This window comes from Gopherus evgoodei, unplaced genomic scaffold (genome assembly GCF_007399415.2).
Source record: "Gopherus evgoodei ecotype Sinaloan lineage unplaced genomic scaffold, rGopEvg1_v1.p scaffold_155_arrow_ctg1, whole genome shotgun sequence".
Classification (NCBI taxonomy): Eukaryota; Metazoa; Chordata; order Testudines; family Testudinidae; genus Gopherus; species Gopherus evgoodei.
Window position 1 is genome coordinate 4,023 of NW_022059818.1, and position 15,916 is coordinate 19,938.

The 15,916-nt window shown below is 50.5% G+C and overlaps 1 long non-coding RNA gene and 7 other non-coding genes across 8 annotated transcripts; 5 read left to right on the forward strand and 3 right to left on the reverse strand.

Annotated features, from left to right (window-relative positions):
• Nucleotides 1-1,131: 1,131 nt before the first annotated feature.
• On the reverse strand, nt 1,132-1,213 carry TRNAN-AUU. Its single transcript has one exon. It is a non-coding gene; the product is annotated as a tRNA-Asn (tRNA).
• Nucleotides 1,214-2,961: 1,748 nt separating this feature from the next.
• On the forward strand, nt 2,962-10,118 carry LOC115639936. Its single transcript, XR_003997777.1, has 2 exons — nt 2,962-3,287; nt 9,284-10,118. It is a non-coding gene; the product is annotated as an uncharacterized LOC115639936 (long non-coding RNA).
• TRNAS-AGA lies at nt 6,493-6,574 on the reverse strand. Its single transcript has one exon. It is a non-coding gene; the product is annotated as a tRNA-Ser (tRNA).
• Nucleotides 8,723-8,794, forward strand: TRNAC-GCA. The gene has a single exon. It is a non-coding gene; the product is annotated as a tRNA-Cys (tRNA).
• Nucleotides 10,119-11,031: 913 nt separating the features above from the next.
• TRNAV-GAC lies at nt 11,032-11,104 on the forward strand. The gene has a single exon. It is a non-coding gene; the product is annotated as a tRNA-Val (tRNA).
• Nucleotides 11,105-12,381: 1,277 nt separating this feature from the next.
• TRNAK-UUU lies at nt 12,382-12,454 on the forward strand. The gene has a single exon. It is a non-coding gene; the product is annotated as a tRNA-Lys (tRNA).
• Nucleotides 12,455-14,498: 2,044 nt separating this feature from the next.
• TRNAI-UAU lies at nt 14,499-14,572 on the reverse strand. Its single transcript has one exon. It is a non-coding gene; the product is annotated as a tRNA-Ile (tRNA).
• Nucleotides 14,573-15,325: 753 nt separating this feature from the next.
• On the forward strand, nt 15,326-15,399 carry TRNAT-UGU. Its single transcript has one exon. It is a non-coding gene; the product is annotated as a tRNA-Thr (tRNA).
• The last annotated feature ends 517 nt before the right edge of the window (nt 15,400-15,916 follow it).

Here is a 15,916-nt window from a genome sequence, read left to right on the forward strand (position 1 = left end):
GACAAATTGGAGAAATGGTCTGAGGTAAACAGGATGAAGTTCAATAAAGATAAATGCAAAGTGCTCCACTTAGGAAGGAACAATCAGTTTCACACATACAGAATGGGAAGAGACTGTCTAGGAAGGAGTATGGCAGAAAGAGATCTAGGGGTCATAGTGGACCACAAGCTTAATATGAGTGAACAGTGTGATACTGTTGCAAAAAAAGCAAACATGATTCTGGGATGCATTAACAGGTGTGTTGTAAACAAGACACGAGAAGTCATTCTTCGGCTTTACTCTGCGCTGGTTAGGCCTCAACTGGAGTATTGTGTCCAGTTCTGGGCACCGCATTTCAAGAAAGATGTGGAGAAATTGGAGAGGGTCCAGAGAAGAGCAACAAGAATGATTAAAGGTCTTGAGAACATGACCTATGAAGGAAGGGTGAAACAATTGGGTTTGTTTAGTTTGGAAAAGAGAAGACTGAGAGGGGACATGATAGCAGTTTTCAGGTATCTAAAAGGGTGTCATCAGGAGGAGGGAGAAAACTTGTTCACTTTAGCCTCCAATGATAGAACAAGAAGCAATGGGCTTAAACTGCAGCAAGGGAGATTTAGGCTGGACATTAGGAAAAAGTTCCTAACTGTCAGGGTAGTCAAACACTGGAATAGATTGCCTAGGGAAGTTGTGGAATCTCCATCGCTGGAGATATTTAAGAGTAGGTTAGATAAATGTCTATCGGGGATGGTCTAGACAGTATTTGGTCCTGCCATGAGGGCAGGGGACTGGACTCGATGACCTCTCGAGGTCCCTTCCAGTCCTAGAGTCTATGAGTCTATGAGAACAGCTTAGCCTAAACACTAGCTGTGGGTCACTGTCATGGCCTTGCTGAGAACTGGGGTATTTTAATAATTTGGGGCGGTCTCAGGGTGTTTGGGGGAGATTATGAGGCTGTTACCTTTTGAGATAAAAGCTAAGACATACAGGACTAGAGAATTTTTTTTTTTAGAAATCTGAGATTTAGACATTTTATTTAAAGCAAGGGGGTTTCTGAGCAGGCTTTTGTTTGCAGGAAGCAACATTGTTTGATCTGTCATTGTACCAAATGGGGAGATGGTTGTCTAGAAAGGAGGAGTGAAAACTAAATGCACCTGATGAGGATGGGATGTGAACCCATGCGTGCAGAGCACAATGGATTAATAGTCTATCATCTTAACCACTCGGCCACCTCATCTGAGAGGTCAGGAAACGGACAGGATGAGAAATTTAAGGCCAGCAGAGGCAGGGACACTAGGGTGTTTTTAAATACTAAGCGGAAGCAGGGGCTGAATGAGCTCCCCCCTCACACCTAGTGACCAGCTGTGAGAAAGGCTTCAGGAACAGACCGTGTTTGCATAGACACACCTACTCTGCCTAGGTATGCAGCATCATGGGGCCGCTTCCCCAAAATGACCAGTTTTAGCTGGTGGCGGGTTACAAATCACTTTAGCACTGAGTGGTATGAAATGTTATTATCCTTCCTGCATGAGTGAAGGGCAGCAGAACATACTTAGTCGGTCCTGATGGGTGAGGAATAGCTTTTATTGGACTGCATAGAAGTGATTCAGAACGTCACCCTAAAGCAGTGGTCCCCAAACATTTCACACTGTGCCCTCTTATCCATGGCTGTGGGCCCTCGGAGCCACAGTTGAAAACTGGGGCTGGGAGTGGGGTGTTGCTTGCTGAAGAGAGGGGTGCAGACAGGGGCAAGGGGGTCGAGGCCGAGCTGGCAGTCAGGGGCCCAGGCTGAGGGTGGGGTTGGAAAAGAGCTGGGACAGAGTCGGGCTGACTGGTGCTCCCTCCATGGGGGCTGGCTCAGCCCCTGAGGTGCCCCTATGAATCTTCCTCTTTGTTCCCCTAGGAGTCATGCCCCACATTTTGGGGACCACTGAACCCTACACGTTAAGCAGGGGCTAGTGATGCCAAAGCCCAGGGAAAGGGAGAACAAGTGCAGGGGCCCCCAGCACTGGAACGAGGCCCCCTCACTTCTGTCTGTGGCTCTGCCCCCTGCCACACCTTCCACCCACGGCCCCATCCACTGTCACCTCTGTTCCACCCCTTCCCCCACTAGCCCCACCCTGTCACTCCTTTACCCCTGCCCCGCTGTGGCCCCAAGACCAGAGAAGCTCTGTGCCCCTGCTGCAGCCCCCGGGCCGTAGCACGGAGTGAGAGCTCCTCCAGCCCTGGGACTGACATGGGGGAGACTTTTCCAGGGGGACCTAATTTCTCCAGGGCCCCTAGTCATGGGCTCCACTGCCCCTTGGTGACACAAGGTTTGGGGAGGCTGAGCCCCCCCGAGCCTCCATTATGTGCTGCCCAGGCTACCGCTGCTCAGTGTGTGGCCAGTCTCTCTGTGTTCTCTGCTGTTTGTGCTGGGGAGCCTGGCTGGCCTTAGGGGTGGGGCCCTCCGGCAGCCGCCCAGGACTTCAGGGGGTCAAAGGGCACCGTGTGCCAGTGCAAAGGTGCTCACTGCTCTCCCCTGCCCCAGTGCTCCTCCATGGCCCCATAGAGGGTTGGGGGGAGAGAGGAGCAACACTATGTGCTCCATGCATCCTGGTCACTTTCCCCACCTGGGCTGTGCTGTGAGGGGAGCATCAGAAGCTGCTGCTCTCTGCCCTCCCCTTATGCAGCCTGGCTGAGGAAAGTGACCCAGATGCAGGGAACAGAAGATGATGTCGCTTCTTGCCCCCGCACCCACCCCCTCAGCTCCTAGGGTTGCCCGGAGGAGCAGCCTTCCAGGGAGAAGTGGACAGCAATGCAAGCTGCTCCATGCACACAGGTCAGTGTCCCCACGTGGGTGCAGGAGGGAGTGCAGGGGTTAGGGGTGAAGGGGGTGCAGCAGAGGGGCAGTGGCTGGTAGCACAGGAAGGGAGTGTGGGACTTAAGGGCAAAGGGGACACAGTGTAGGGGTTAGGGCACAGGAGGGGGCAGGAGATAGGGGTGAAGGAGGTGCAAGGGTTGGGAGTGCAGGAGCTGTGGGGAAAGGGGGAGGGGGATCGTCCAGGGGCGATGGGGAAGTGCTAAAGTACAAGTTTTGCCCAGGGCACCATTTCCCCTAACACTGATCCTTGATAACATTTCTTGCTGGGAGGGGGAGGGGAGAGAGATGAGGCGTTTTCTCTCTGTTTCTTTCCTCTCCATTTTCTGCTCCTTCCTTCAATTCCAGAAACCTCCCTTGTGTTTCAGACTGTGCAGTGACGCCCTCCCTACCCCAGGCCTCTGTAGCCTTTGGAGCAGAAAGATCCCAGGAGCTGAGGAGGAATGCAGGGGTGAGTACCTGGCAGGAAGGAGTCCTAGCAGCTCCTCTGGGAGTGCAGGGGAGAAATGACTCCCCCTTCTCTAGATTCTCCCCATGGGGCTCTGGGGAGCAGGGAGCGTTGTGTGATAAATTCCATCCAACATCCCCCTTTGATCCAAGCCGAGGGACATCTCAGCTCTGCACGTTCCCCTTGGCAGCACCAAACAAGGGATGTTTTCTACTGCGCAGGAGACCCAGCCAGGGACTGATGTGCTGGAGATATGTTGGGAAAGGGACTGTCTGAATTCCCAAGGCAGGAAAAGAACAATCTACAGTGACATCATTAACCACAAACACACTCCAACCATGATCCAGCCAGTAGGGAAATGGGCAGGAATTCTTGTTGTTCAGCCATGGCCACATGTACAGAGCTGCACAGCAGTGAGTGTGCTGGGGAAGCTGATCTGAGCAAACAATTGGAAATGCCCCTTCAGTGAGTGTAGAAAGGCCCCTGTGTTAAGTGGTTGTGGCTGAGGGCTTAGGGAGCTGGGGTATGACACCATAGGGGTCTTTCTGTGGAGGTTTGATTTTTGCCAGCTAGGAAAGGCTGGTGTGTGGTGTCTTCATGGCTGTACTTTCAGTGATGCAGGTTTCTCTATCCCATTGTTCCACAGGCATCCTACTAGATTGCCAGCTGCCTTTCAACTGCAGAGACTGTTTGTGTGCGGGGAGAGACAGTGTGTGTGTTGAGGTAGGTAAGACCGGATCATTATTATCCCTACTTGAAAGAGGGAGAAGCTAAGGCTGAGAAAGGAGAATTGACTTGTCTTAGGTCACACAGCCAGTCAGTGGCAGAGTAGGGAAAAGGACTCAAGAGCCCTGATTTTGAAACTAACCATCAGATCTTGAATTTCATACATGGAATGACCTGAGTAAAGTGCTCTCACATGAGCTCAAGTCCAACAACAGTGCACAGTAATTATTCAGCAAGTATCTGAGGAGAACTGCAATGTTAGAGAGAATCACGAACTGCTCAGAGACCATTAATGCAGAGAAGCAGCAAAATTCTTCAAACATATGACTGGTTACGACTTATTTACTTGGTCATAAAAGAGAAGAACAAGGACCTGAGTCTCCTTCTTGTCAATAACCCCCTGCTCAACCAATCAGGGTAGAGACTCAGGATGGGAGGCTGAGGGTTCTCACCAGAGAGCCCAAAGTATGGCCCAGGTCACCGGTGGGGATCACTGCCTGAGCATTATCTCAGCCGCACATTTTTGGGTGGACCTCCCAGAGTGGGAGCTACAGAGCACTCCCCCGCAACACACACACACACACACACACACACTTTACTCTTGGTGTTGGGAGGGGAACAGGTGAAAGGACAAAAGCAAGAGACAAAGAGAAAGGAGGAAGGGATGGATGGAGGAAAAAGTGAAACAAAAAGGACAAACCCTAATGTCCACATTGATTCTAAGGGACAAAATCTCAGGTGTGGAATAAAATTCTGCCTCCTTAACCTCATGTTTTCCATGCCTAGCATTCAGCTGTCACCAGATTGATCAGACTGAACAGGTTTCAAACCTCGAGGAGGCTCTTACCTTCTAAACAGGGATGGCTGTTTTCTAGTAAAATCAGGCAAAGGGAAGGAGAAAACTTGAAAGAGATTCCTCCTGGCGCTCACGTACGTGAACCCGAATACTCTCTCAGTCCTCAAAGAGAGACCTGGAGAAGGAGACTTGCTGAAGCAAAGCCACAGGGGTCTCTGAGGTTTCCCTGGCCCCTCACCCCTCTCCTGCCTGGCTGATGTCAGCATCTCTCTGTGAGGTCATCACCTCCCCACCACCTTTGACCAATAGTCTGAGGTCCTGCAAAGGGCTTTTGTGATGTCACTGCCACACCCCTCCCTTGCTGTGCTAATGTCCTGCCCGTGGCCAGGCACTTTGGAGGTTTGAGCTACTCCCTGTGGATCACCCCACTCAAGGAGCGTTCGTTCTAGGAAGCAAGCCAGTAGTTTTGGATCATCTGCAAATTTTGTCACCTCACTGTTCAGCAGATCATTTATTAATATGTTGACTAGTCCTGGTCCCAGTACAGACACCACTAGATACCTGTTTCCATCCTGAAAACTGACCATTTAGTCCTACCCTTTGTTTCCTATCTTTTAACCAGTTATTGATCCACGTGAGGACCTTCCGGAGGTGAAAGTAAGCCGGTATGTTACAGTATGAGGTACTGGCAAGAGCCAGTACGCTGTGCCAGCCCGGCCCGTCTTCCCCAGGCTGGTGATTTAAAGGGCCCAGGGCTCCCTGCTGCAGTTGGAGCCCTGGGCCCTTTAAATCACCTCCTGAGCCCCCCTGCCGGAATCCTGGGGAGCAAATCACTGCCGTGGATGCTGCTCTCTCCCGCTCTGCGAACACAGAGCAGGGGCGGCAGAAGCTTCCTTACAGTGGGGGGGGGCACTGTTATCCGAACTGTGGCACCCCCATGACACTCCTTCCCTAAGGACCTCCACTCACAGCACCTCTCCCCTCGAGGCCACACCCACAGAACGCCTCTTCCCCAAGACTGCACCCTTCCCCCCCTTCATCATTTGTCCTAACAGCCAGCAAAGAGTGGTGGGGCCATGGCCCTCTAAACTCCCTGTTCCAGCACCCCTGACACAGAGCTAAGCAGGCAGCAGTGTGTACGTGTATGTGTGTGTGTGTGACAGAGAGTGCTGTGCTGAGCCAGTGAGAGAAGGGGGGCTGATGTCGGGGCTGTCCCCTGCCTCAGGACTGGTTGCTTCCAGCAGCTGTCTGAACTTAGAGACAGTGTGCCGACACACTCACTCTTCCGCAACACACACACTGTCTCTCCTCCCCCCCCACACACACGCTCTCTACCCCAGCACGCACATTGCAGTTGAAAAGCAGCTGGCAATCTAGTAGGATGCCCATGGAACAATGGGATAGAAAACTGTATCATGTGATGCTGTACCAGCCCGTGAGGCATTGCAAACCCTTCCCAAAGCACCCTGCAGCCAGTTGCACAGTGGGATAGCTACCACAATGCACTGCTCTCTGTGGCCATCCAAGAGATGCTAGCATGGATGTGCTCTGGTGACACAGGATGGACATGCAACAGCTGTTCAATTAAAACACTTTAACTAAAGCCACATCACCCTTTAGTGTAGGCCTAGCATGAAAGTGAGACAAGACCCAGCTCCACTGAAATTAAAGGACCACAACTTCCTCTGTAGTTGGCAGGACTTGAATCTGCACAGGGAGACCACAATGGATTTCTAGCCCATCGCCTTAACCACTCAGCCACAACTACTTGCTTGACCTGTGGCTCTCACTGCACTCTAGTTCTGTTCTCACTGAGTGATCAATTCCAATTGTTTCCTCAGACCAGCTTCCACAACGCACACACTGCTGTGCCGTTGTGTAAGTGTGTCCATGGCTGAACAGCAAGAATTCCTGCTCCTTTCCCTTCTGGCTGGAGCATGAGGAGAGTGTGTTCGTGGTTAATGACGTTGCTGTAGCTTGTTGTCCATTTCCTGCCTTGCTCATTCAGACAATCCCCTTCCCGCCATATCCCCAGGGCTTTGCCAGGGGGTTGGTGGCTCCTTTCTTTCTTCACCCTGGAGTAAACTCAGCTTTTTATTCCATCCTTGATGTTTCAAGGAATAACAACAGATGACCAAAGAAAGAGGTGGACAGGGTGGGTCTCAGGGGAGGGGCAGAGAGGTGTGGGCGGTGGGCAGGTCAGGCCAGGGGAGGGGGCAGAGAGATGTGGGTGGTGGGCAGGGCCGGCCTCAGGGGAGGGGTCAGAGAGGTACAAGCAGTGGGCAGGTCAGGTCTCAGGGGAGGGTCAGAGAGGTGCAAGTGGTGGGCAGGGCTAGTCTTAGGGGAGGGGGCAGAGAGGTGTGAGCGACAGGCAGGGTGGGTCTCAGGGGAGGGGGCAGAGAGGTACGAGCAGTAGGCAGGGCAGGTCTCAGGGGAGGGGTAGAGATGTGTGGGTGGTGGGCAGGGTGAATCTCGGGGGAGGGGGCAGAGAGGAGTGGGCAGGGTGAGTCTATGGGGAGGCGGCAGAGAGGAGTGGGTAGGGTGAGTCTCAGGGGAGGGGGCAGAGAGGTGTGGGTGGTGAGCAGGGTGAGTCTCAGGGGAGGAGGCAGAGAGGTGTGGGCAGGGGGGTCTCAGGGGAGGGCTCAGAGAGGTGTGGGCAATGGGCAGGGTGAGTCTCAGGGGAGGGGGCAGAGAGGTGTGGGCAATGAGCAGGGTGAGTCTCGGGAGGGGGCAGAGAGGTGTGGGCAATGAGCAGGGTGAGTCTCAGGGGAGGGGGCACAGAGGTGTGGGCAGGACAGGTCTCAGAGGATGGCTCAGAGAGGTGTGGGCAATGGGCAGGGTGAGTCTCAGGGGAGGGAGAGAAAGGTGTGGGCAGGGGGGTCTCAGGGGAGGTGACAGAGAGATGTGGGCAATGAGCAGGGTGAGTCTCAGGGGAGGGAGCAGAGAGGTGTGGGCAGTGCGGGTCTCAGGGGAGGGGGCAGAGAGGTGTGGGCAGCAGGTAGACCTTGGGGTAGAGGGTGGAGAGGCATGAGGAGGCCTTGGGGGAGGAGAGGAGTGAGCGAAAGGTGGACCAGCAGCCTCAGCCAAAGAGGAAGAGCAGGGGTGGGAAGTGGCCAAATGGGAGTGAGGGCAGAGCACAGGTGGGCCTCAGAGGGAGGAGAATGAGTGAAGGGGGTGGAGTGGGGGGACAGCACCATGGTCTGGGCAGGGCCACCCACCGGATTCAGGGGGCCTGGGGCAAAATAATTTCAGGGCCCCTTCCATAAAAAAAAGTTGCAATACTATAGAATACTATATTCTCATGGGGGCCCCTGCAGGGCCTGGGGCAAATTGCCCCACCTACCACCCCTCTGGGCGGCCCTGCCCTCAGCCTCTTCTTGTAAGTCCTCTGTCCCCTAATCATTTTTGTTGCCCTTCCCTTAGACTTTCTCCAATTTGTTTCTGTATTGGGAGGGGGCGCGAAAACTGGACACAATGCTCCAGATGTGGCCTCACCAGTGCTGAATGGAAGGGAATAATCACTTCCCTCGATCTGCTTGCAATGCTCCTACTAACCTAGCCCAATATGACCAGTTCCCCATATTGAATGCAGACACAGCAATATTTGATAAATTGGTTCCTGTCCATTCAGGAGGTTATTTCCCACCTATTTATAAATAATGAAGATGCTCTAAGTGGAGGGGAGAGAGCTGTTCCGTCCGTGCAGTTAATCCATCTCCCCGAGAGGTGGTAGCTATGTCACTGGGGGAAGCTATGTTGGTGGGTGTGCAAGCTGTGGTGTCTACATGTATATATAAAGTTTAATCAAACCCCATTTTTAAAACCCCTGTGGTCTGGGAATAGAAAAGGAGCTCTCTGAGGCAGAGCCTGTCCTTCAAAATCCTTAAGATCACTGACTTGCCTTTGTAAATGGCATGGGGGTATAGCTCAGTGGTAGAGTGTTTGACTGCAGATCAAGTAGTCCTTGGTTCAAATCCAAGTGCTCCCTTACAAACCTGTTCTTTCAATTAAAAATAATTCTGTTTCCAGTATGTTCAGGAGCTCCACTAAATAGGGGTCCCTGAAATGAATAGACACACTCAATGCTTTCCTGTACAAGTGTGTAAAAACCTAGCAAACATGTCCCCCAGCTGAAATCACTTCCAATCCTCTAAGTGTCTGGGTTTGTTTTCATCAATTAAATGAAGACACATTTGCAGGTCCTTGGCCTCCATGGGCTGCAATGTGCAGAAGAACAAGAACCACATCCACTTGGGAGGAATGGGCTAGTTTCTATTACATTTGGTAAATAAGTTGCCACTGGGACTGAAAACTCTACTGGAGATGGATAGGAGCCTGTTACAAAAATAAAATAACCAAGATTTACCAAACTCCCTGTGACACATTCAAACCTCTCTTTGTGCGCACAGTATCAATTGGGGCTCTAACAAATGTTAACCTTCCTGTAACACAGATCATTGTTCCTTGTAACTTTCAGATGCATTCAAATGGCAGCTGTTTACAGGTCATGGGCTGCTAGTTCATGAGCAGGAGCAGAGTCTCTGTAAGTTTACCAACCATAGAGCTTGTTATGTCTGCATCTAAGTAAGTGCAGAGTTATTTCAATGGCTCCTACACTGACATCTCCTGCCCCTTCTGGCTGGTTAATTGCACTATTTGGAACCTGCTCCTAAAATTGCACCCTTTCTGGGAGTGAGTCAAAACTGCCCAAGGAAACCCCATTGGGTTTCAAGGGCAGCTCAAGCAAGGAGGTGATGGGACAGCACAGGGGTCTCAGAGCTTCTCTTTCATAGCAAGCCCAGAGGCTGCTATTAGCATGACTGTGGGGTTCTATTCCTGGCTGTAGGAGGAAAGGGGTGTCTAGTGGATTAGAGGTGGGGGCCTAGAAGTCAAAGAGAAAACATCTCCCTTTTCAGCTTCAATGCTCATTGAACAAGAACATGGCTTCTCAGGTTTCAGAAGAGCAGTTGTGTTAGTCTGTTTCCTCAAAAAGAACAGGAGTAGGTGTGGCACCCTAGAGACTAACAAATTTCTTAGATTCTGTTGCCATCATGTGGCCATTTCATTTCACTTCTTATTGTTAAAAGGTTTGGGTACTTCACACAGAAACGTTATTTCCTTGGGAAAGACGGAGAAGTGGAAGCTGCATTGATTTAATCCTCTGAAAATTAAATAAGGATTAAAATATTCCCCAGACAGCTCAGTCCCAACCGTTCTCCCTCACTGCTGCCAGTGAAGCTCAGTTCTGTCCCACGGCCCCAAGAACTGCTGGGTGAAAGTCCTGGGTCTGATGTGCAGTAAGAAAAAAAAAAGATAATGGATGTACCCTATCTCCTAGAACTGGAAGGAACCATTGAATCCAGCCCCTTCCTTCATTGGCCAAACCAGACAGTCTCTGCGTAAAAGAATAAATGGACACAAATCAGATGTCAAGAATTATAACATTCAAAAGCCAGTCGGAGAACACTTCAATCTCCCTGGTCACTCGATTACAAACCTAAAAGTCGCAATATTACAACAAAAAAACTTCAAAAACAGACTCCAACAAGAGACTGCTGAATTGGAATTAATTTGCAGACTGGACACCATTAAATTAGGCTTGAATAAAGAGTGGGAGTGGATGGGTCATTACACAAAGTAAAACTATTTCCCCATGTTTATTTGCCCCCTACTGTTACTCACACCTTCCTGTCAACTGTTGGAAATGGACCATCCTATCACTACAAAACGGATTTTTTCTCCTGCTGATAATAGCTCACCTTAACTGATTACTCTCGTTATAGTGTGTATGGCAACACTCATTTTTTCATGTTCTCTGTGAATATATATATATATATACCTTCCTACTGTATTTTACACTGCATACATCCAATGAAGTGGGTTTTAGCCCAGGAAAGCTGATGCTCAAATAAATTTGTTCATTTTCTAAGGTGCTACAAGTACTCTTCCTTCTTCTTCCAGATAAATTAATGGAGGTTAAGTCTATGAATGGGTATTAGCCAGGAGGGGTAAGGAATGGTATCCCTAGCCTCTGTTTGTCAGAGGGTGGTGATGGATGGCAGGAGAGAGATCACTTGATCATTACCTGTTAGGTTCAGTTCCTCTGGGGCACCTGGCATTGGCCACTGTTGGCAGATAGGATGTGGGGTTCGATGGACCTTTGGTCTGACCCAGTATGGCCATCCTTATGTCCTTATGAAGGGAGGGGCAGACACCTGGGACAGAGTTTCTGTAGTGTAGTGGTTATCACATTTACCTGACATGCAGAAGGTTGCTGGTTGGAAACCAGGCAGAAACATGAGGGTTCAATTTTCCCAGCTCCTACTGGCCTGTCCCTGCTGTTGTAGGAGCAGCAGTGATTTCTATGCTCAAAAGGTCTGTTATACTTCCCCTGCTCCCACTTTTGTCTCCTCTCCCTCTCTGAATGCCCGTGAAGTGGCTTTACCCTTCCCGCTCCCTCCTGGACTACTCGAGGGATGAATGGGCTGGTTGAAGAGCAGAAGAGCTTCCAGGTAGACAAGGTGTCTGGGACTCTAATTAGGCAGCACTCACACCCCCAGAGCATGGACACTGCCCAAGGTGGAGTGTGACCAACCAGATGCAGCCAAGTCATCTCTAGTTGCAGACCATTAGGTGCAGGTCCTTAAAAGGAGAAGGGGCCATGTGCTCAGGAGAGCACTCACAAGCTTGTACCTCCAGTGAATGCCCTTTGCCCGGACCGCCTGGCCAGTGGTTCTCTGCGTTGTATTTCACTGTGCCTCAGGAAGACTTACCTTCATCGCACCGTCCATAGCTGTGCTGTGGGACACTTACCTTGCAGAATCCTGACATCTCCAGTGCTGTGCCTGTCCTGGGAGCGTGAGTATGTAAGTGTGAGTGTGACACTCCCCTCCTTCTTCTTTTGAGCTTAGCTGTCAGTATAATAAATGTGCTGCTTTCTGCCAAACTCTGGTGGGTCATTAGTCCTCCCTACACTTACTAGCTGGCCCAATTTTGGGTAACACCTGCGATAAACTCAACCCCAGCAGGATAGAGGGTGGTGAAATGAGCTGAGAAAAAGCCTTAGCTTCAGTATCTCCCATACGGTCCATGCTGGAGCTCTTTTTTGATTCTGGGACTGCATGGTCACCTGTGCTGATCGGCGCTCCACGCTGGGCAAACAGGAAATGAAATTCAAAAGTTCATGGGGCTTTTCCTGTCTACCTGGTCAGTGCATCCAAGTTCAGATTGCTGTCCAGAGTGGTCACAATGGTGCACTGTGGGATAGTGCCCGGAGGCCAATACCGTCGAATTGCAGCCACACTAACTCTAATCCGACATGGCAATACCAATTTCAGGGCTACTCCCCTCGTCGGGGAGGAGTACAGATATCGGTATTAAGAGCCCTTTATATCGATATAAAGGGCTTTGTTGTGTGGATGGGTGCAGGGTTAATGCAATTTAATGCTGCTAAATTCAATATAAACTCGTAGCGTTGACCAGGCCAGTGAGAGCAGCAGGTTTCCCCTATTGTTTCTTGCACTTGTTTTCTTCACTAGCTTTTCCTCTGCCCCAAGTTGCTCTTGTTACTTGTGAGCCTGGCTAGCTCAGTTGGCAGAGCATCAGACTTTTAATCTGAGGGTCCAGGGTTCAAGTCCCTGGTCAGGTGCTAAGCTACTCATCAAGCTCTTGACTGTCTTTCTGGAGTCCTCTTTGATGTTACTTTTTCTCTTCAGGATTTTCCCTTTCCTCAGAAGGGCCTTATTCTGTGTGGGTTTGAAGGGGCAACTTCCTGACAGCCCCTTTGTCCTTGCAGCCTGGAGGAATAAAGGCCTCTGGGCATATAGCATGTTCCTTCCCTGCACACACACACACATACAAACACAGAATATCCCTAAGGAACTAGAATCACCTGCTGCCTTCCCCTTTCCTGCTGGATCCCCAAACGAGGATGCTCTTCAGCCTAAACCCATGTCCCCTCTTTTCCCAGTGCCCCTCAGTCCCAACCCTTAGTCCCTCCTATGCACACTGCTCCTGTCTCCCCACCAGAGCCTACTCCTCTTCACCCTTCTCCTCTGTCCCAACCCACAGCCCCCTCCTATTCCCAGTGCCCCTCAATCCCAACCCACAGCTCCCTCCTTCCCTCCAGCAGCAGGTGCTTCAGACCCCCGCCTCAGGAAGATTTTCTTGCAAGGTTTCATGTATGAATCTGCATGTGGATTTTACGGTATGTTGGAAATATGTTGGGTTGCTTGCCGAAATGATCACTTTTGCCTGGTGTTGGATTCCCAGTCTCCTTGTTTTTGGGGCAGGAGAAATAAAGCGTTGTTATCCTTGTTGTGTGAATCGAGGGCAGCACAACTGTACTTGGCAGACTCCGATTGAGGGACTCACTCTCAATTCAATAGCACTTGCTAGGCAGTGGACAGGGGTTCCAAAGCCAAGTGGGCTGGGGCCTGGGTCCTAATACTAAAATTTAGATGTTAGACCAACTTTAGGATAGGGTGGCTGTGGAGGGATGAGTGAGTCCCTAGACAGCACAGTGAGTACGGTGCCTTCTTATTTTCCCTCTTTTCCACCCAGGATGGCAGGTGAACTGTACAGAGGCACCTCTGGGCTTGCACTGACTAAGGACAACAGCTGTGAGTAGGGTGCAGAGAGGGGATGGCTCATGTTAAAGGACTTTTGGTTGCTGGACTTACGAACCATAGGGAGAAGGACACTGCCCAGCTTATTTGGGAGTGGGTCTTTTCCTCATGGTTTATGTTTATGTGTTGGGGCTGCTGACATGACCTCTGCTAACCCTGGGCTTACGTTGCAATGTAGACATACCCTGAGAGGGCATCTATACTGTGACAAAATCCCTGTGGCCTGTCTGGCCTGGATGATCTGATTTGGATTCCTGGGGCTCAGACTGGAGCCTAGACTCAGAGACCTCACCCCTCGTGGGGTCTCGGAGGCTGGGCTCAAGCCCAAGGGTCTACACTGTAATTTTATAACCCTGCAGCACAAGCCCCACAAGCCTCAATCAGCTGACCCAGTGTTTGAGAATAGTGACTTGGGTGTGTTAATGGCAGTGTAGACATAATGCTAGGCTATGTCCACACTGCAATGAAACACCCAGGGCTGTCCCATGCAAGCTCAGGCTCCCAGGGCTTGGGCTGTGGGGTGGTAAATTTGCAGTGTAGACATCTTGGCTCAGGCTGAATACCGGGCTCTGGACCCCACAAGGTTGGGAGGGAGTTTAGCAAGCAAAAAAGGTAAAATGGCAGTGGAGTATTACCGTGGACTCAATGGCATTTCTCCATTGGTCTGTCTGCTTTGAGGCAGGGACAATAACACGTCCTGCTGCATTCGTTATTTCAAAGGGCGGTTTAGGATTTTCATTCTCACACACAAATGCACGAAGCAGGACTCAATCCTCGGTGGAAACTAAATGAGCTGCTCACAGATTCTGGCAGCCACAATGAGCCATTTGGTGTGAGAGCCCAGACCTGCCCCTGTCCCAGAGGAATGGGGTCATCTGCAAGGAGCTTGGAACACTGACCTATCAGCTCTTAACTCCCAAACTTTCAGTAACTCTATTGTCAGTGCCTGTGAGTGTAATTTAAACCATGACAACAGCCATACTAGGCTGGACCAAAAGTCATTCTAGCTCTGTGTTTTGTCCTCTGACAGTAGCCAATACCAGGTGCTCCAAGAGTTACTCAACAAGGCATTACTGGGAGTTGAACCCAGGATCTCCTGTTTATAAAACAGGGGCTTTAACCAGCTAAGCCATGGTACCTTCCTGTAGCTAGAGTACACTGTCTGCTCACACCTGACTCCCTGCCATCCCCACTGGGGCCTGATAAGCTTTGCATGTGTTTGGATTCTGCAAAGCAGAGGAGCAGGTGAGGTTTTCCTTGCAAGTTGTGTGTGTGTGTGTGAATCTTTGGCCAGGTCTGCACTACAAAGTTATTTCAGCATCATTATATTGCTCAGATGTGTGAAAAACACACAACGCTCCCTCGGTTGGCAGCTTGTGGCTGGTGTACACGCTGCAATGCCACGTCTGGCGACAAAACTGCCCTGTTTTGGTGACAAAATAAAACCACCTCGACAAGAGGCCTAGAGCTTTGTGCAGCAAACTTAAAGTGACAAATTGTCAGTGTAAATGCTGCTGGTCATTATATCACCATAACTGGCCTCCACCAGTATCCCATAATGCCCGCCGTGAACTCTCCTGCCCTGCATTCCTGCTACAGAGGCTGGGCCCCTCCCCTTTCATAGCTCCAGAAAGTTCTAACAGCTGAGCCGCTATCTGCACTGGGATTAGGTTGATAGAACTGCATTGCCAGCCTAAGTAATGTAATTAGACCAACCTAATTTTGTAGTGTAAACCTGTCCAAAGAATCACACACACACCTTGGGAGCAAAACTTCACCTTCTCCTCTGCTTTACAGAAGCCAAACACTAGCAAACACTGGGCTTTGTCAGGGCCCAGTGGGGCTTGTCAGAGAGTCAGGTGTGGGCAAACACAAGGCTTTAAATAACAGCAGGCACCATGGCTTAGTTGGTTAAAGTACCTGTTTTGTAAACAGGAGATCCTGGGTTCAACTCCCAGTAGTGCCTTGGGGAGTGGCTTTTGGGGCACCTGGTATTGGCTACTGTCAGAAGACAAGATTCAGAGCTAGATGGACCTATGGTTTAAATTACACTCACAGGCACTGATAATAGAGTTACTGAAAGTTTGGGTGTTAAGAGCTGATAGGTCAGTGGTCCAGTCCCCTCAATGTGGTTTTACCATTTCCACTTGCTAAACTCCCTCCAAACCTCTATAAAATTACAGTGCAGACATATGGGCTTGAGCCCAACCTCTGAGGCCCGGTGAGGGTTTCTGAACCCAGGCTTCAGTGTGAACACAAATATCTGCACCACAGTTTTTAGCCTCTGAGCTTTATGTCCATGAGCCCAAGTCAGATGACCCAGGCCAGCCCTGCTGCCATCTTTATCCCAGGAGAGATGGACTCTAAGGGTACGTCTCCATTGCAATGGAAGCCCAGGTGTGGTACGCTGTGCTCAAAGCAGCACCTGGAAGCCCCATATTCACCACTCTCATATAATGATGACATGGTTTGTACAAAGTCTG